Source organism: Mustela nivalis, assembly GCF_964662115.1.
Source record: "Mustela nivalis genome assembly, chromosome: 9".
Lineage (NCBI taxonomy): Eukaryota > Metazoa > Chordata > Mammalia > Carnivora > Mustelidae > Mustela > Mustela nivalis.
Window position 1 is genome coordinate 33,135,043 of NC_139028.1, and position 20,820 is coordinate 33,155,862.

At 40.7% G+C, this 20,820-nt stretch overlaps 1 pseudogene across 1 annotated transcript; it reads left to right on the top strand.

Moving 5' to 3' along the window:
* Positions 1 to 13,192: 13,192 nt before the first annotated feature.
* LOC309841138 (MICOS complex subunit MIC26 pseudogene) lies at positions 13,193 to 14,114 on the top strand (annotated as a pseudogene). The gene has a single exon. The product of its transcript is annotated as an MICOS complex subunit MIC26 pseudogene (transcript).
* The last annotated feature ends 6,706 nt before the right edge of the window (positions 14,115 to 20,820 follow it).

Genomic DNA, 20,820 nt, shown 5'->3' on the forward strand with positions numbered 1-20,820 from the left:
GTTGTTTCAGCTCTTGGTGGCCTAGGGGCTCAGCCAGTATGCCTTGCCTTGGTACCAACAGGCTTTCCTCCTGGAAGAGACTTGCACCTCCTGGAAGTTTACAGAACCAAGCCAGATTGCAGGAAAAGAGGGGGATTGTGTCCTTACTGTCACCTTTTATTTATCATGCCCCTCTTTCTCATTCACAATATGCCCTGAAAACCCTGCATTTTTTTCTAAGCATCATTTCCTCAGTCCAGAGCCAGGGTGCTGTTACAAGATTCTCATAGAGGCCCCCCTCCTCACTCTCATGCCCTGGTATCTCTGTGATGTAGGTGCCCCCCTATGGAAAAGGAGAGGCACTGGCCCTTTAAAAAGACCCTCAGGGACTCTAGAGCCAAAAGTGAATAGTGAGACTGACAGATCATCTCTAACTCCCTGTCTCCAAAACGTAACTGCTTTTTAATGGTCCCTCCAGGAAGGAGATCTGGCTCTCGGTCAAACATTCTACTTTGGCCTCCAGTAGCCCTAATTAGTAGGCTCAATGCTCCAGAAGAAATCCTGTGCTTTTCGGGCCTTCTTTGTGTGTCTGGGTCGACCTGGCATCAGGTTCCTTCTACCTTTTGGGCTCAACCTTGATTGGAGCCTTAATGCTCAAGCTCCTAATGAAATCCTCTCTTTGACTTTTGCTAACTCACTATACACCTCTTGTCACCCTGAGAGTCCCATCTGGACCAAATGCCAAGCTGCATCCCCCAAACCTGCAGGCAAGTGCAGTCAGGAAGTATCTAAAATGCCAAATGACCTATTTGCATATGGGTGGCCGGGGGTGACCTTCCTGGTTGAGCTGGGCCGGGCAGGCTCAGGCAGGGCAGTGTGTTCTGTTACTTTGCTGTTTGACCTGGTTCATATTTGGCTGCGGCGGCAGCCCAGGCAGCAGGCCCGACTCAGCTGTGTCCTCTGGCCTTCACACAATATCTTTGTCATGAAGGTTGGCAAGGGACTGCTTAATTCCTTCTGTTGTTTCAAGAGTCGTGGTTGGGGAAGGAAGGAGCTCTGGCTGACTTGTCTGTAAGAATAGTTTGAGGTATGTACGGTGGGATTTCAGTGGCTGTGGGATTTGATGTTCAGGGATAGGAGAGGGGGCTGATGATGGTCTAGCAATAGCACTGAAATTCAAAGACTCAAAGATATACAACAAAGATTGAAGAATTCCACTCAGGCAGGAGATTTGTGCAGGCCAGTCTGGAAAGACTGGTTAAGTCTTGGCGATGCTAAACTCCCCAAGGGCAATGACCACATCATGTATTTATTTGAATTCCCTCACGTAACCCAGCATGGTGCTTTGCCCAGAGCAGACAGACTAGCTCTATGGTCAAGAAGCCTGGATCTAGGCTGCCTGGGTTTGAATCCCTGTTCTACCATTTAGCTTTATGACTTGGGCAAGTTAATTCCCCTTCCTGTACCTCAATGCACTCATCTGCTAAATGGAGATTGTGAGAATACCTGTTTCACAATATAGTTGCAAGGATTAAATGAGATGACCAGCAATTAGAATGGTGTCTGGCGCCATTCGCTATTACTGTTAGACATACAGGAGGGATTGGTTGAATGAGCAGCCATAATTCAGATGGGATTATACTGTGCAATGGCTAAATTCATAGTTCCCAGTCCCTGTTCTCTGGTGCTTAAATTTAACCTGGTGTTTGTCAATTATTTTCTACATTGGGGAGTTTTCAAATTATTTAAGTCATATAACCAAGGCAGCTCCAAAGAAACTAGCACATGTGCTGAAAAGTCTTCCACCTCGAGGCACTTAGCTAGGACCAGCCATGTCCTTTCTCCAGCTCCATGCTGGGGAGCGGAAATGCGCAGTTCTCTGTCACTGATGGACTGCAGATGGCTGGGCAGTGCTGGGTTACATTGCTTGGCTCTTCTTGTGACCAGAGGCCAGCATTGATCAAATGTTTTTTCTGGGCTGGAACAGGCACCTGGATCCTCAGGCAGAATTCAGCTCACTTATCTCCTTGGAAATTTGTACTTAGCCCTTGGATTTGTTGGCCAAATGTTCTGGCCACCTGAGAAAGCTGGCCAAAGATGACAGGAAATCAGAGTCTATGTCACAGGTCAGCTGGCCAGGGAGCCTGAGGGTGACCATCCTGGGTGTCGTGTGGAGGGAAGGACAGCCTGGCAGAGGGGCCTATACTCAACTTGGGCTGTCCCCAACCATTCCTCCTCCTCAAAGAGACCACAAACAACCATAACTAAGCAGTGGGTTCCCAGCTTCCTTCTCCCCTTCCCCCTATACTGAGCTTACTGGTGCTGGTGCAGGCCCTGTCCTTGTAGCTCCTCTGCCAAGTGCCTTGGCTCTCCTCAACCCTGAGCCATGCCGGGAACATGAGCAGGCTGATCACCGGCCCAGCTGTTGGGAATAATTTTGAGGATGAAAATAATTAAGCCGGGCAAGAAGCCCACTACCAAATCCTGTCCCCTGCTTTGCACCCTCAGCCCATCTTTTTTATCCTTTTCTGAGTCACCTTTTCTTTCCATCCGTAGACCAGATGAGAACACTGGCCAATAATGTACTAGTTCCAAAGGCACCCACTCAGTCCTGTGGATCTGGAGATTCTAGAGTGCTGGGGAAGGGATAACTGGGTTATGAAGCATCTCTCTCTTGAGAAGCTGGGACAGCTTCCGCCAAAAGTCCTGGCCATCTGTGTAAGGAATAACATTGCCAAACAGTATGATTTTCTGGAGTTGTCCTCCCTGCTCTGGGTACAGACTCTTGGCACTGTGGCAACAGATGTGGAAACTGAGGCACAGCAAAGGTAGGCTGTGAGCAACTTGGTCATCTACCCCAGGCAGTACCTCAAGCTCTGGAATCCAGAGAGATCAGCACTGCATCTAAAGGAATTTGTTGGACAGCTTGAGCCCTCCCTGCAAGGCAGGACCTACTGAAGAAGAATCTGGAGCTAGAGAGGCCCTGGGGCTCTGCACTCCAGCTGGGGAGGGAATGATAGGAACATCTTTGGTCTTTTCTGCTTTCTGTGCTCCCCACAGTGCCTGAATTCCTCTAAAAAGTGTCTCTCAAGCCCAGCCTTGTATTTCCTACGGGTGTGCCCCAGGTTCTAGAGCCATGTCTCGCATACAACGGCCTCTCAGCAAATATTTCCTGACTGAGGACGGATGTGCTCATCTATGCTGGCATCGTGGGGTTTCCTAGGGCTCCAGAGCCCCTTCTGTTTCAGTTTCAGAGAGGCCCAGGGGTGGGTGTGGGGGACCTGGGAAGTGAATACAGTGTATCTCTAATGCTCTCAGTCCCTATCCTACCACCCCTGCCCGCCTCTGCTTCACAGCGCCACCCCACCACCTTGCCGCCTCATTACCATGGCTTCCCTCTCCTTCGCAGTCCTTTCTACATGTTAACTAACATGTGTATCTTCTACCTCACCTTGGTTATTTGCCTTAAATATCAAAGGCTTAAGCTAAAGAAATAATCTCTAAGATGACTGATTTCAGGCATTGGAAAGGGAGAAGAAGGCTTGTCTTGAGGAGAGGGTAATAATGGGGGGCTTCCAGGGACACAGAAAGTGCTGTGAGATCTAGTTCCCCTGCTCCCCAACCAGCCCCACCCAGAACTTCCTATGCTATCTGTATGGCACTTGAGGGAAGTGACGCACAGGTTTCCATGTGAGGCTCATGCTGAGTGTGAAAGCTGATGACAGGGGTGCAGGGGGGAGCTTAACAAAAGCAGCCCAGAAGCGAATTTCTTCTCAGCATATCACCTTACTGCAGCCATTCCACCGCGTCAGTCAGGGAGGGACGCCCCGCCCACCTTCACAGCTGCCTGGGTGTGGCTTGGGGAGTGGGGCAGGCTGGACTGTGAGGCAGATGATTTCAATTTAAGGCAGCATTTGGGGAGAATAGTGTTCCACTTGCTCATTTTTCTTGGTTCCCCGCACCTCCTAAACTTGATTCGATCAGTGGTGGATGAGAAATGCCTGTTTCCATAGCACCGCCACTGTGAACAAGGGAAAAATCAGCAACAGAGAGCAAGCTGTTTTCATTCAGAACAGGGCTCTCGAGTGGGTAAAGAAATGAAGGCTGAATTAACATTGAGCAGGCTCCGAACCCCCAATTCCCTGGTGGTTGACCATATGGGACCCCAGAAAAGGCATGGTACATGGGGGAGCACCAAAGATGATTACACCCAGGGAAACACACCTGCTCATTGCCTGGTTTCCATTAAACCAGCCTGATGTCTTTGGGCTCTAGGCCTGCTGGCCTGTGTTTATTTTCATGGGTGATGTTACCCGACCAGATTGATGAGTGGATCTTTCTCCTTTTCTTATGTTGTTTCCTGTTTAGCTGACTGTGCTCAATATTTCTGTGCATATTCATTTCCCATCTGATGCTGTCAAAAAGGACTGTGGTTGCTTTTTCATATTCCAAACCCAGGACTTAGACATTGTTCATATCAAAGGGTGCAATCCAAGGTGCAATCAAAGAGAGGGAATCTTTGGGAGAAGTGAAGGGTTTCAGCTTAACCTCTACATCTGTTTAGAAGAGGCAGAATTTCTAAGGAGAAATTGTTGGTGAGACTTGGTGTCCCAGGCCCAGGTCAGAATGAGATGTTCAGCAAAGGGGTTTTTAGAAGGCTTCTTGCTTTGTACATTTTCAAGTCTGGGTTTGAGGATTTGGGATAAACTGACCTTCACACCTTTCTGAGGTTCTCATCCTGCTGGTTTCCTTGGAGATCCATATACCAGCCTAACTCTGGGCCTGGCCAGAACTAATGGCCCTGGGTTTGGAAATATCCCCAAATATAATCTCCTCCAAGCTTTTGCCCTTCACTGAGAACTCCACTGGGTCTTTTAAAGTATATTAAATCCATATGTTTCTGATTCATTTACACTTAACTCATCAGAATGTTCCCTTTTTTTATGAGTGATTTGTTGTCTTAAGATGCCTTTCCAGTCTTGTTTGTAAGCGTTTCTTTTCCCCTTAGAAACAAGACACCATGTGTTCTGAAAGCAAGAGTATAGGGGACCCTGGTGGTGGAAATGTAACTTTAGGTCTGAGTTTGGTTTGGTTCACAGAAGAAATACAGTGTTTCAGCAGAGCTGTTTGTCTTAAGTGTCAAAACACTTCTCTTTTTGCTCTCAGCATGAGATTCAGGGCAGATATCCATACTCCTCCTGCTAGGCTGGAAACTCAAGTGAGTGTTGTCTCTGAGTAGAAATGTAATCTTGAGCAAATCACTTAATCTCTTTTCTCCTCAAATCCTTCATCTGTAAAATGGGGATGCTATTGCTCCCTACCTCACAGGCTGTTGTAGTAAAAATGTATTTGAAACTGTCATAAAAACATGAGTCATACAGAATTAGCTGAAATTCCTTTGAACAGTGCCAAGCTCATGCATTGCTCTATCCTTTCCTTCATATGCCATCTCTGACTCACTTAATTCCAATTAATCCTTCAAGACTCAGTTCAGACATCATCTATTCTAAGATCTTCCCTACCCGCCAGCCTTGACCACCCAAGAACAGTCCATCTTCTCTGTGTCCCTAAAACATCTTATACCTGCCCCTATGGTCAGGCTCATTGCTTATATAAACTGACTTCCCCTCTATGAAACTGACATCTCATTGAGGGCAGTAAAGTGATATTCATCTTGGTATTTCCAAAGCCCAGGACAGAGTCTTCCCCACTGGAGTTGCTCAACAATAGTTCAAAATAAGGAGACAAAGACAGAAAAAGGAACATGATGCTGCCCATTCATTCTGTATTCATGATGAGTCCAGTTAACTCTATCTAGTTTTATGAAAAAGAGACAGATGGAAGTGATGCAGTGCATGTATGATCCCCATTTTGATGTGGGGTAGAAAATGGTGAGGGACAGAAAGATACCACAGAGAACTTGGGATCTGAACTATAAGAGGCAAAACAAGTTTTGCAGAGAAGATGAAGAGATCATTTTGGGACATGGGGAACATAGCACCCAGGTGCAAATATCTGCAAAATGTTGCAAGCTTGGGCTGAAGAAAGTCTGGCACTACAGTTGTTGAAACACGGAGGGAAGACAGCGTGGGTCATATCATCAGAGGAAATATGGTCTCCTTGAGGTCTTGCAGTATAAACTGTCAGCCATTATCATTTTTTCTTTTTCTGGATACTAAAAGCATAAAGTTAGGTTGTTAATTTGAGACCTTCCCTCTTTTTAAATGTAAGCATTTATAGCTATAGATTTCCCTCTTAGTACTTCTTTTGCTGCATCAATCCATCAGTTTTAGTACGTTGTGTTTTCATTTTCAATGTTCTCAAGGTATTTTCCAATTTCCCTTGTGATTTTTTTTCTTTGACCCATTGGTTGTTTAGGAATGTGTTGTACAATTTCTATGTGTTTGTGGATTTTCCAGTTTTCCTTCTGCTATTGACTTCTAGTTTCATTCCATTGTGGTTGGAAAAGATACTTTGTATAATTTCTATCCTTTAGAAGTCCTCAAGACTTTGGGCACATGAGTAGCTAAGTTGGTTAAGCAACCAACTCTTGATCTCAGCTAAGGTCATGATCTCAGGGTCATGATCTCAGGGTCTGCACTCAGTACAGAGTCTGCTTGAGATTGTCTTCCCCACCTTTTCCTTGCCACCCCCCCCCCACGCTACACTCAATAAATAAATAAATAAATCCTTTAATAAATAAGTAAAATTCATCAAGACTTGTTTCATGGCATAGTATATGGTCTATTCTGAACAATGTTCCATGTGCCCTTTAGAAAAATGTGTTCTGTGCTGCTATTGGGTAGAGAATTTTGTATGTATTTATTAGGTCCAATTGGTTTGTAGGTTTGTTCATGTCCTCTGTTTATTTATGTATCTTCTATATGGTTGTCTTATCAATTATTGAAGGTAAGATATTAAAGTCTTCTATTATTATTGTAAAGGTGTTTATTTTTCACCTAAATCCTGTCAATGTTTGCTTCTTTATTTTGGAAGTCAGACTCTGGGTACATATAAGTTTATACTTGCCATGTGTTTGGTGAACTGACCCAGTTATCAACATATAATGTCCTCCTTTATCTCTTTTGATAGTCTTTGAATTAGAGTGTATTTTGTCTAGCATTAGTATAGTTACCTCTGCTTTCTTTTGGTTGCTATTTGCATGTTAAATATTTTTCCGTCCCTAATTTCAATCCACTTGTGTCCTTAGATCTACAGTGAGCTTCTTCTTCTTTTTTTTTTTTTTTAAGATTTTATTTATTTATTTGACAGACAGAGATCACAAGTAGGCAGAGAGACAGGCAGAGAGAGAGGGAAGCAGGCTTCCTGCTGAGCAGAGAGACCAATGCAGGGATCGATCCCAGGACCCTGGGATCATGACCTGAGCCAAAGGCAGAGGCTTTTACCCACTGAGCCACACAGGTGCCCCTACCTACAGTGAGCTTCTTGTAAGAAACATAATGTTGAACACTGAATTTTTTTTTAATTCATTTTGCTGATGTATGCCTTTTATATTTTTTAAGGTGATTGGTAGTAGGGAAGGCCTTCCTGTATTTCACATTTTTTAAAGTGATTAATAGTAGGGAATGACTTACTTATGCCATTTTGTTTTTTATGTCTTACAGTTTTTTTGTCCCTCATTTCCTATATTACTATTTTTCTTTGCCCTTAGTTGATTTTTTTTTTTTGTAATGACATGTTTTGATTCCCTTCTTATTTCATTTTGTGTATATTTTATAGGTATTTTCCTTGTGGTTATAATAAGGATTCTATTTAACGATCCCAAAATTATAATAATCAATTTTGAATTTATGCAAATTTATCTTAAATTACATACAAAAACTGTACTCCTATATAACTTCATCCCCCCAACTTAATGTTACTGAAGTCCCAAATTACATGTTTAAATATGTGTACCCATTAGCATAGATTTATAATTACTTTTATGCATCTGTCTTTAAATCTTATCAAAAATAAAAAGTGGAGTTTTACAACAAAATTATAATAATGCTGGCTTTTCTATTTGTCCATGTATTTACCTTTGGCAGACACCTATATAATATAGGCCTTTGAGTTACTTTATAGAGTCTTTACATTTCAACTTGAAGGACTCTCTTTAGCATTTCTTGTAGGGCACAAACAAGTGGTAATGAATTCACTCAGTTTTTGCCCATCTGGGAATGTCCTAGTTTCTCCCTATGTTGAATTCTGACTTGACAATATTTTTTGCTTTTAGGACTTTAAATGTGTCATCCCATTACCCTCTGTTTTCCAAGGTGTCTGAAGGAAAATTGGCTGATAGTCTGACTAAGATTCCCTTGTACATAATGAGTCACTTTTCTCTTGCTCTTGTCAAGAGTCTTGATTGTCCTTTACCTCTTTGGTTAGGTTTATTCCCAGGTATCTTATGGTTCTTGGTGCTATAGTAAATGGAATTGATTCTCTAATTTCCCTTTCTGTATTTTCATTGTTAGTGTATAAGAAAGCCACTGATTTCTGTACATTGACTTTGTATCCTGCCATGTTACTGAATTGCTGTATGAGTTCTAGTAGTTTGGGGGTGGAGTCTTTTGGGTTTTCCATATAAAGGATCTGTACTCAAGGACTATAGAACACTCATGAAAGAAATTGAAGAAGACACAAAAAGATGGAAGACCATTCTATGCTCTTGGATTGGAAGAATAAACATTGTTAAAATGTCTATACTGCCTAGAGCAATCTATACTTTTAATGCCATTCTGATCAAAATTCCACTGGTATTCTTCAAAGAGCTGGAGCAAATAATCCAGAAATTTGTATGGAATCAGAAGAGCCCCTGAATTGCTAAGGAAATGTTGAAAAACAAAAATAAAACTGGTGGCATCACGTTACCTGATTTCAAGCTTTACTACAAAGCTGTGATCACCAAGACAGCATGGTACTGGCATAAAAACAAACACATAGACCAGTGGAACAGAGTAGAGAGCCCAGATATGGACCCTCAACTCTATGGTCAAGTAATCCTTGACAAAACAGAAAAAAATATACAGTGGAAAAAAGACAGTCTCTTCAATAAATGGTGCTGAGAAAATTGGACAGCTATATGTAGAAGAATGAAACTCGACCATTCTCTTACACCATACATAAACTCAAAATGGATACACCAAAGATAAACTCAAAATGGATAAAAGACCTCAACGTGAGACAGGAATCCATCAGAATCCTAGAGGAGAACATAGGCAGCCACAGCAACTTTTTTCAAGATATGTCTCCAAAGGCAAAGGAAACAAAAGCGAAAATGAACTTTTGGGACTTCATCAAGATCAAAAGCTTCTGCACAGCAGGGCGCCTGGGTGGCTCAGGTCATGATCTCAGGGTCCTGGGATCGAGTCCCACATCGGGCTCTCTGCTCAGCAGGAGCCTGCTTCCCCCCCCCCTCTGCCTGCCTCTCTGTCTACTGTGATCTCTCTCTGTCAAATAAATAAATAAAATCTAAAAAAAAGCTTCTGCACAGCAAAGGAAACAGTCAAGAAAACAAAGAGGCAACCCACAGAATGGGAGAAGATATTTGCAAATGACAGTACAGACAAAAGGTTGATATCCAGGATCTTTGCAAATGACAGTACAGACAAAAGGTTGATATCCAGGATCTATAAAGAACTTCTCAAACTCAACACACATAAAACAGATAATCATGTCAAAAAATGGGAAGAAGACATGAACAAACACTTCTCCAATGAAGACATACAAAAGCTATCAGACACATGAAAAAATGTTCATCATCACTAGCCATCAGGGAGATTCCAATTAAAACCACATTGAGATACCACTTTACACCAATTAGAATGGCCAAAATTAGCAAGACAGGAAACAACGTGTGTTGGAGAGGATGTGGAGAAAGGGGAACCCTCTTACACTGTTGGTGGGAATGCAAGTTGGTGTAGCCACTTTGGAGAAGAGTGTGGAGATTCCTCGAGAAATTAAAAATAGAGCTTCCCTATGACCCTGCAATTGCACTACTGGGTATTTGCCCCAAAGGTACAGATGTAGTGAAAAGAAGGGCCATCTGTACCCCAATGTTTATAGCATCAATGGCGACGGTCACCAAACTGTGGAAAGAACCAAGATGCCCTTCAATGGACGAATGGATAAGGAAGATGTGGTCCATATACACTATGGAGTATTATGCCTCCATCAGAAAGGATGAATACCCAACTTTTGTATCAACATGGATGGGACTGGAAGAGATTATGCTGAGTGAAATAAGTCAAGCAGAGAGAGTCAATTATCATACGGTTTCATTTATTTGTGGAGCATAACAAATAACATGTAGGACATGGAAGATGGAGAGGAGAAGGGAGTTGAGGGAAATTGGAAGGGGAGATGAACCAGGAGAGACTATGGACTCTGAAAAACCACCTGAGGGTTTTGAAGGGGCAGGGGTGGGAGGTTGGGGGAGCCAGGTGGTGGGTATTAAGGAGGGCATGTATTGCATGGAGCACTGGGTGTGGTGCAAAAACAATGAATACTGTTACGCTGAAAAGAAATTTTAAAAAATGGAAAAAAAAGAATCTTTGTTGTCTTTCAATAGTTTGATTACAATATGTCTCGTGTGGGTCTTTTGGACTTTATCCCGTTTGGAATTTGTTGAATTTCTTGAATTTGTAGACTCATGTCTTTTCTAAATTTGAGATGTTATTTCTTGAAACAAGCTCTCCAACCTTTTCCCTCTTCTACTTCTGGGACTTCCATTATGTATAAGTAGTTTGCTAGGTGGTGCTCCATAAGTGCATTAGTATCTGTTCCCTTTTCCTTATTCTTTTTTTTCTTTCTGCTCCTCAGACTCAATAATTACAGATGTCCTGTCTTCAGGGTCATTGATTTTTTCTTCTTCCTGGTCTATTCCATTGTTGAACCCCCGTCCCCACCCCCCGCCAAGTTAATTTTTTAATTCAGTTATTGTATTTTTCAGATCCAGAATTTGTTTGATTCTTTTATATAATTTCTATCCCTGTGTTAATATTTCCATTTTGTTCATATATTATTTTTATTATTTCTCTCAGTTCTTTGTCCTTGTTTTACTTTAACTTTTTGAGAATTTTAAGACTATTATTTTCTCATGGATATAAAAAACAAATTGGTGGTTGTCAGAGATAAGGCCTGGGGACAGGGGAAATGGGTGAAGGGGGGTCAAAAGTACAAACTTCTAACTATAAAATAAATAAGTCCTGGATACATAATGTGCAACATGGTGACCAGAGTTACTAATAGTATATTATGTGTTTGGAAGTTACCAAAAGAGTAGATCTTATCATTTCTCATCACGAGAAAAAAATTATATGTGGTGATAGATGTTAACTAGACTTATTGTGGTGACCATTTTGCAATATATACAAATGTTGAATTATTATATTTTATACTTGGAACTAATATGTTATATGTCAATTACATCTCAATATAAAAAATAGAATAAAATAAAATAAACTCTGGGGCACACATATTGGATTACCTTACTAAAATTTGAGAAATTCTGTATTTCAAAACACAAGTGGTACCAAGAATCAAATAATGGATGTGGACCTATATTAAAAATAGTTGTCTTTAGGGGCACCTGGGTGACTCAGTTGTTAAGCATCTGCCTTTGGCTTGGGTCATGATCCCAGGGTTCTGGGACTGAGCTTCATATTGAGCTCCCTGCTCAGCAGGAAGCCTGCTTCTCCCTCTCCACTCCCCCTGCTTGTGTTTCCTCCCTCTCTCTCTCTTTCTCTCTCTCTCTCTGTCAAATAATAAATAAAATCTTTAAAAAAATAGTTGTCTTTAAATCTTCTCAAAAAATAAGTGGTGTTATGTACTTTGAATCATATGCTTTATTTCTTTATATTCTCTACATTTTCAATACTTTCTATACAGTATATATATTATTTTTATAATTATAAAAATATATTAATAAAATACATATTCATCATAGATATTGCAGGACATCTATCTATCCATATACTTTTAATGTTAATTTATTACAGACAGTTGAAAGAAATAAAATACATTTCCCTAAAAATTATACTACAGGGGCACCTGGGTGGTTCAGTCATTCAAGCATGATCTCAGGGTCCTGGGATCAAACCCTGCATTGGGCTTTCCACTCAGCAGTGAGTCTGCTTCTCCCTCTCCCTCTGTGATCATTCTCCCTTTTGCTCTCTCTCAAATAAATCTTAAAAAAAATAAAAACAATACTCTAAGTTAGGTTTTTCACCAATAGAAACTTTCTTCCCTCTTAATTATTCCAAACAAAACAAAACAACAGATAAGAATGAGTTACTGCATCTGAATTTCTTTCCCCCAGCCATTCATTTCCTTTAAGAAATAACTTGAAGCCACCTTGCTTGTTTTAGAGAGAATTCATGTGTCAAGTGACAATGCTTTTAAATCTTTTTTGCCAAGACAGAAGAGAATGAACAGGTATTTCCAGAGGCCTTAGGGCATAAACTCTGCCTGTTTGGTTCTCCAGGCCCATCTCAGGACCTGGCAGGAGTGAGTAAGTAAGTGCAAAAGTGGCTAAGTTAATAACTAATGTGTTTTATGGAGCATTGTCCAAAAGCAATCCTGCTTGCAATACTTTAAGGAGGAAATAAACTCACAGACACAGGGACCTTATTTGCGTGTTTCTCTGAGAGTTAATCAGTAACTCCTAGAACCTGTAAATTTCTGGACAGTCAACCTAGGGGGGAAATAACAAAGCAAACAGCGGTTTTGAAGTCTTTGTCTTATATTCAATGCTTATATTTCTTTGGGGATAGCTTCTGCCATTTTGTTTTCTTCCTTTGAAGAAGGAAGATGTACGCTTCTTTATATGCTTGTAATTTTATTTTGTTGAAAGAAAAACCACGTCTTCTGGTTTTGCAGACTAGCTCTGTGCTGAGGAAGACCTTAAGTAATTAGCCAGGCACACTGAGCCCATGGATCAGCCCAAAGAGACAGCTAAGGCCTTCTCAGGTCTTTTTAAAGCAGGCATCTTGCCTAGACCTGTGTGTGGCTTTTCTGTTGCCTCACATACTCAGCTACTTAGAAATGTCTTAATTGCAGAGTAGGCAGACCTAAAAGGACTTACTTCCCTGAAAGGAGAGCATGAGACAGGGGCATTTAGGCAGTTGGTTTATTTGGGAGGTAATTCCAAGTTGCAGAAATGAAGGATGGGAGAGAGTGATAAATAGAAGGTGAAAATGTCAATATAAGAATATTGGGTCGGCCGGAGCCACCTCTGCCAGCAACATGTTCAAGGTAATCCAGAGGGCCGTGGGGCCGGCCAGCCTGAGTCTGCTCACCTTCAAAGTCTATGCGTCACCTAAAAAGGACTCACCTCACAAAGCTTCTGTGAAGGTTAATGAGCTTTCACTCTACTCCGTTCCCGAGGGTCAGTCTAAATATGTGGAAGAGCCAAGGACCCCACTTGAGGAAAGCATTTCACATCTCCGACATTATTGCGAGCCGTATACAAGTTGGTGTCAGGAAACGTACTCCCAAACTAAGCCCAAGATGCAGAGCTTGGTTCAATGGGGGTTAGGCAGCTATGACTATCTCCAAAATGCACCTCCTGGATTTTTTCCAAGACTTGGTGTTATCGGTTTTGCTGGCATTGTTGGACTTCTTTTGGCTAGAGGCTCAAAAATAAAGAAGCTGGTATATCTGCCTGGATTCATGGGACTTGCTGCTTCTCTTTATTACCCACAACAAGCCATCGTATTTGTCCAGGTCAGTGGGGAGAAATTATATGACTGGGGTTTACGAGGATACATAGTCATAGAAGATTTGTGGAAGGAGAACTTTCAAAAGCCAGGAAATGTGAAGAATTCACCTGGAAATAAATAGAATGCTGCATGCTCTGCCCATTTTAATCAGTTATAGGTAAACATTGGAAACTCCATGCAGTAAACCAATATTTCTACAGAAAAATGGCAGAGAAGTCAGTACCGAATGTAGTAAATTGGCTTTCTTCTTCAGGATAAACTATGCTAGGCTTCTTTGTTATCTTGGGTGATACCATACTACAAGTGGACTAATCGGAAATCCTTTCACCTAGAGAGAATGTCTAGCCTTAGAACTCGTTCTCATGTTGCTATTTATGTACATAATTAAAATTCCAAATTAAAAAAAAAAAAAAAGAATATTGGGTCAATGCTGGTTCTCTGAACTTTGGGGGCTCAATTTTCTTCGACTTCCTGAGAAGCATACAGGATCATCCTAATCCAAGAATTGCCCACAGAAAAGCTAGGAAGCCAGAGTATTTATTGACTGTAAATGCCCTCTCCTGAGGGCACTAACTTCTCCTGCAACTCCTCCTCTGAGCTGTGTATCCCAGGTCCAATGGGCTCCTGTTTATCTCTGAGGTATTACCTGGCAGGTAAGGCAGCAGTGGATTCTGCCATTGGTCTAAGGTAGGTGTGAGCTGGCTGACATGGTGCTCTGTGACAACCGGAGATGGTGATGTGGTTTGGGCAGGGCCAAAGGTGTTCACAGAATGGCAGTCATGCTACAGCCCCATTAGTTTATGTGCCTGTTCTACCAAAAAAAAACCCTCAACAATGTAATTGTAGAATCTTATCTCTTCCCCATTTCTTTCACTTCCCTCTTTATCCTTGTCAAATTCCATTATTATTATTTTTTTAATCTAGTGATACTGAAGTGAATCCCATGCTTTTCTAAGCCACTGCTGTCATGTAAATTGTGCCTTGTTCACCTAGTGTCCTTGTGGCTGGTGATCAGAGATGGATATCTTAACCCCAAAGTAAAGTCCATAGCATATTCTTGGGCTCTCCAAGGTGACTTTTCATGGGTTAAAGAAAAGCTATGGGTCTAGCTGGTAACTCTGTACTGGCTTGAATTAGCTTCTATATGGGAAATGCAATACAGAGAAGGTGCCCAGCAACCCTGTAAGCGTGACGTGAGGCCATTCATTCTGACTCTTTCCCTTAGGATTTCTTTTGGCTGAACAGCAAGCTCTCTGGACCTTGCAACTGGAGAACATCACTAACATAACATAAACGCTGGGCAGCTGCTGGGAGCTGGAGATAGTTCATGATGAGCAGCTGTGTGAGGTTTGACCTTTGGGGAAAAGCAACACCAAATCCCACCACCATATACTGGTTTCCTTTTGGACTTAGTGCAAATGAGGCATAATGACAATTAAACAAATGTGTTTGGAGGGGAACAAAATTAAAAAGGCATTTCATTTGAAGTAAGGAGAAGGAGTAAAGGAGAGAAGAACTTTTATGGATGACAGTAGAGAGAAGCTTTCCTAAAACTGAAAGATATATAAACTATGATGAGTCATTAGCTTTATGAGAGTGGGAACTTTCACTTTTCCTTATGTGATTGTGTACTGTTGAAGTAACCCAATCTCCTAGAACACCAAAAAATCCTGGTGCAGTGCAAGTGTGGCTATGTGGAAAAGAGGTGTTGAGAGGAGAGTCTCTGTTCTTAATACAGCTGGAGACACTGAGTCAGAAAGTTCGAGAGGCTTGCTGGAGTTCGATAGTTAGAGGCGAACAGTCAGGCTAAGATCATCAGGGAAAGGCTGTCAGGACTTGGGGTTTTAAATCTTAGAAGACTTTTGTTTTTGTAAGATCATTTGAAATTCCCTAAAAGCTGATCATATCACTATAATAAAAGGAACAAAAAATAATCCACATGAAAACATCAATCATAAAATGTTAGAAAGGCAAACGCATTTGTGTGTCTGTGGATAATAATTTGCAAATAATTTTTGGTTTCCTTCTTTAAGCAATACCAGCTGTGGGCCTACTTTCTCAAACCAAGATGGGCTTGAAGAGAAGTAAGGAAAGTTCCCCCCAAAGACTCTAAGTGTGTCGCAAGTAAAGCTACCATATTCTATTATTTTCCACCTCAATTCACTATAGTAATTTGGAGCCTAGAGCAGTGGCATAATAAATGTTTGTTCGACTAAATGTTTCAATAGCCCTAAATCTTCTTAGGTTATGCAAATTAAAATCATGTTTAATCTTTCCACTGAAGTTGAAATCACAAGTTCATTGTGTTTAGAAATAGTTTCTTAGAGGGGCACCTGGGTAGCTCAGTTGGTTGAACATCTGACTCTTGGTTTTGGCTCAGGTCATGATCTCAGGGTTGTGAGATTGAGCCCTACATCAGATTCTATGATTAACATGGAATTGGCTTAAGATTCTCTCCCGCTCCCTCCCAACTCTCTCTCTAAAAAAAGTAAAACAAATAAAACCTTGAAAAAGAAAAATAGTTTCTAAGTTGACCAAAAAGCTTTAAACAGAGAACATACATGCTATTTAGTTTAATGATAGAAAGCTCTGGTGAACTCTGGTGAAGTCTAGTGTCAGATCTAAATTTGTGGCTCCACCATTTACTAATTGTTTGACTGTGGGGAAATTGTTTAGCCACTTTAAAGCTTCATTTCCTCAACTATAAAATGGGTATAATAACTATATGTAACCTAAGTCATTATGGAGATTAAATGAAATAATACTAATAGAATACTTAGCATAATATTTTGTAAAGAGAAAGCAATGCTCATTGTACAGTAATAATCAGTAATCAATATTCTCCTCTTCCTGTTCCTCATCATCATCTAGAACAGAGGCAGCTACACTATGGGCTACTGCCCATTTTTATAAATAAAGTTTTATTGGAACACAGCTATGTCTTGTTGTTTATATATTTCCTGTGGCAGTTTTCACATTATGGGGCAGAGCTGAGTCATTGTGACAGAGATTGTAGGGCTGTCAAAGTCTAAAATATTTAGTATTTGTCACTTTGCAGAAAAAGTTTGCTGACCCCTGCTCTAGAAGCAAGAAAATCCAGGGAGATGTTTATACTTTTCTTGAGCTTCAGTTACCAGGAAATCATAGCTTTGATGGAAAGAAACTAGATTAATGATCCCATAAAGCAAGAGAATATTTTGTTTCCTCATAGATTTCCAATATATATATTAAGGAACAGAGATGAACAAATGCTAAGAGAAAAAAGTGGGATCTTGAATACTTTACTTGAATACTTTACCCAAAGAGAATGAATAGAGGTAGTATCTTTTGGCTTAAAAGTAAAGGCCCAGAAGCAAGACAAGAAAGCCTAATGAGTTAGGGGATGAATGTTTCCATAGGCAAAAAATGTGTCTTAATCTATTTTATTAAAATAGAAATTCCTGTTTCTGGGTCCAGAGATGTAACATGGAGAAGGTCACAGAGCATGCATAGCATGGAAGTATCTGCTCTCAGTAATAGATACAGTATTTATTACTAAAAATCTTCTCTTCTTTAAATCTGTAAGTGAACACAGTCAGAATACCATAGGGTTCCTGGTTTTCAAAACTGTCTTTTCAGACTCATAGCAGAGGAAAAAAATCTTAAAATTCACATGGAATTTTAGAAAGTAGTGACTAAAATTGGAAACTTAGCAACAGATTGGAAAGAGAATTTTAAAAGAACAAAAACATCAACTCAAAAATTAGATTAAAAACTGCTCTAGGAATATTAGCAGAGAGAAAAGAGAAAGAGAAGGACCTTGCCTAAGGGTAGGGTTCTTTCAAAATGAGAGTCCAGGCTATGAGAAACCACAAGGATAGGGATTAGGGTTAGCATCAAGAAACTGCCTAGCCTCTGCCTGCCAGCAGCATCCTTTACTGGCGGTGGGGGGCTACACAAGACTGGAGCCAGGCTCCTACTGTCCTTTGATGAAAGGGCCTAAGAAGCTATCTTAGAGGAACTTCTTGTTTCCCATCGATCATCCAGAAGGAACATTGGGTGACCCCGAAATTTTGCTCAGTAATATTCAAACTACCTCACATATACCCACTTTTAATGCTAAGTGTGGGCATACTCAGAGAGTGGGGTCCTGGGCCACTTCAAGATCAGAAATGGTGTAGGAAGAAAAGTTGCCAGTGTCTGCATAGGGCTGAGAGGTGGTGCAGGGTACACATCAGCTCTAGATCTTCTCCAACACTAAGAATGCCATGGGCCACACCATGTGGGCACATGGAAGCTTTTAAGAAGTCAGTAAGAAATTGATATACAGAAGTTCCTGAGTATTTATCTTTTGTCTCTTAGATTGTTCTTCCATTCTACCATGCATAATAGTGATCACGTAAAGATTTGAGGACAATGCCTGCAGAACACGTGCTCAGTGCATGGTAGCTATTATTTTCCTTACTGAGAGCAAACTAGGAACTTTGGTTTTTACTGTTTAATAAAGAAAGACTCTTTGTTTCTTTACAAAAAAGAAGCAAAAGCACTTAGTCTGAAAAGTCAGGGTAGCATTCAGATTCTCATCCCTGGAAAATCCTTATCCACATCAACCCCTTTCCCTCATTCTGTGATGAGCAATTAGGTGAGCCACTGCCCAGGGCCATTGATAAACTAAATGTGCACTACTCCTATCTGGTTTTGTTGTTGTTGTTGTTGTTCCTAATTCTTGAATCAATGTCCTAAACTTCCCCCATGTGAATATTTCCTCCACCAGCTCTTTCTTTTCCAGAAATACTATGCTTGCTTTTTGTGCATTTGCAGGATAAAAGAAACGTAGACATTTAAATAATAATGTATTTTTAAAGGCATAATGGGGTTAGTTTAGGTAAAACAAGCCATCTCACATCATCTGCAGAAGAAAGCTAATAAGTTTTGGAGTTCATTGGGGAACCAGAGAATATTCAATTTTATGAGAGTATTAAGTTTTTATTGAATTACGTCTTCATTCAAAGCACTTTGGTTCATCTACCGAAAAGGGAAGTTTAACTCAGTGATCTTTGGGCTGGTAAAATTTAAACCACAATGAGAATATTTTGATGAATCAGTTCTTTTAACAAAGACTCTGTTGGGCCAGATATTAGGTGGTTGCTACAAATAACCAAAGCAAGTGTGTCCAGTGCCCTTATGTGGCCCAAATGCACTGGAATGAATGGTGGGAGAAGACTCAGGAACACCAGGTTCTAGTTATGGTTTTACCCCTAATAGTTGAAGGTCCCAAACTTGTCTGGACTTTAGTTTTATCATCTACTAAAATAAGGGTATAAGCCTATTGGTGATTCCAAAATGCTGATCTGATATCAAGTTAGTTACTTAAAACTCTCCAGGGGAGATTGTTTTTAAAAATGCACATTTCTTAGCATAAATCTGGAAACAACTTAACTGCCCATCAGTAGGGGACTGGTTAAATAAGTTATGGTCTATCCAACCATAAGTGCCTTTTAAAAAGCATAAAGTAAATCTGCATGTGCTAATGCAGGAGGATCCCTACTAAGTAATATCATTAAGTGAAAAAACAAAACAAAACAAAAAAGTGCAGAGCAATGTATATAGGAAAATTCCTTTTCTGTAAGTAAACATGCATACATGGGACATAGGCTTATTTATGGTTCCTGTTACTAAAGGATATACAAGAAACTGTTCAGTGTTTATCTTTGTAAACTCTAACAGCTCAAGAGCCAAGATGCCCTTCAACAGACAAATGGATAAAGAAGATGTGGTCCATATAAACAATGGAGTATTAAGCCTCCACAGAAAGGATGAATACCCAACTTTTGTACCATCATGGGCGGGACTGGAAGAAATTATGCTGACTGAAATAAGTCAAGCGGGGAGAGTCAATTATTACATGGTTTCACTTACTGTGGAGCATAAAGAATAACATGGAGGACATTGGATGAAAGAGAGGAGAAGTGAATTGGCCAAAAATGGAGGGGGAGACAAACCATGAGAGACTGTGGGCACTGAGAAACAAACTGAGGGTTTTGGAGTGGAGGAGGGATGGGGGATTGGGAGGCCCTGGTGGTGGGTATTATGGAGGGCACGTATTGCATGGAGCACTGGGTGTGGTGCATAAAAAATGAATCTTGGAACACTGAAAAAAAAATAAAATTACATATTTAAGGTATTACTAGTAACAATGATAACATTATCAGGGCTGATTCTCCTTGTCTCTTCTGATGTCTTATTTTCTTTGTGACCTTCAATATTGATCTATGACTATCACAAGGAGGTAACATAAATGAGCAGAAAGTGGATCTGCATTTAAATCATATGTTAATTGAGTGATCTTATGCAAGTAACTTCAGGTCTCTGGATCTCTGTGTGCTCACCATTTAGATGAGATAGTATGACCAGCTATAAAATTTGGCGGTTCTATTTTAACTTATACATAGTGTTTATAATTTATAAAGGGAGACACAGACACATAGAAACACACCCAAACAGGAAAATGAGTAAAGATGGCACATTAACTCTCAGCAAATACTTTAAAGCATTTTCTTTGCTAGTACCTTTCTATGGGGAACAGAAAAGAAATGACCTGTTCTTGGGATATTTTGTGATCTGGTATAAAAGATAAAACATATTTGCATGAAACAACTAGAGAATAATATGAGGTCACATATGAACAGCCATCATTCTCCCCTATTATGGTGCTCATGTTAAAATAGTAAGTTAAAATATTACTCACCTGAAACTCAAGAAAGCCAGACTCAGCAATAAAAGTAAAACCCAAGTCCCTTGGCCACATTTACACTGATCTGTTAAATAAATGTTAGACAGATGATAGCTACGTTCCTAGGCAATGATAAAATTCCATGATTCTATAATCTCTGAGAGCAGATCCCAGCTGAAGAATTTATTTCCCCCTGGTACCAGATTCCTCCCTGTTCAGGAGTCTCCATTTCCAATTTAGGGCTTTGACAACCCTGTATAACTCCTGTGCACAAAATTCCCCAAAGATAGAGCCAAAGGGAAGAACCTACATTAAGTCAGCCCCATTGTTTCTCTTGACTCCACCCTCTCTGGGCAATGCAGTGGGACAGGGAACTTAGCTGGGGGCAACCAGGTGGCTGTCTGGCCC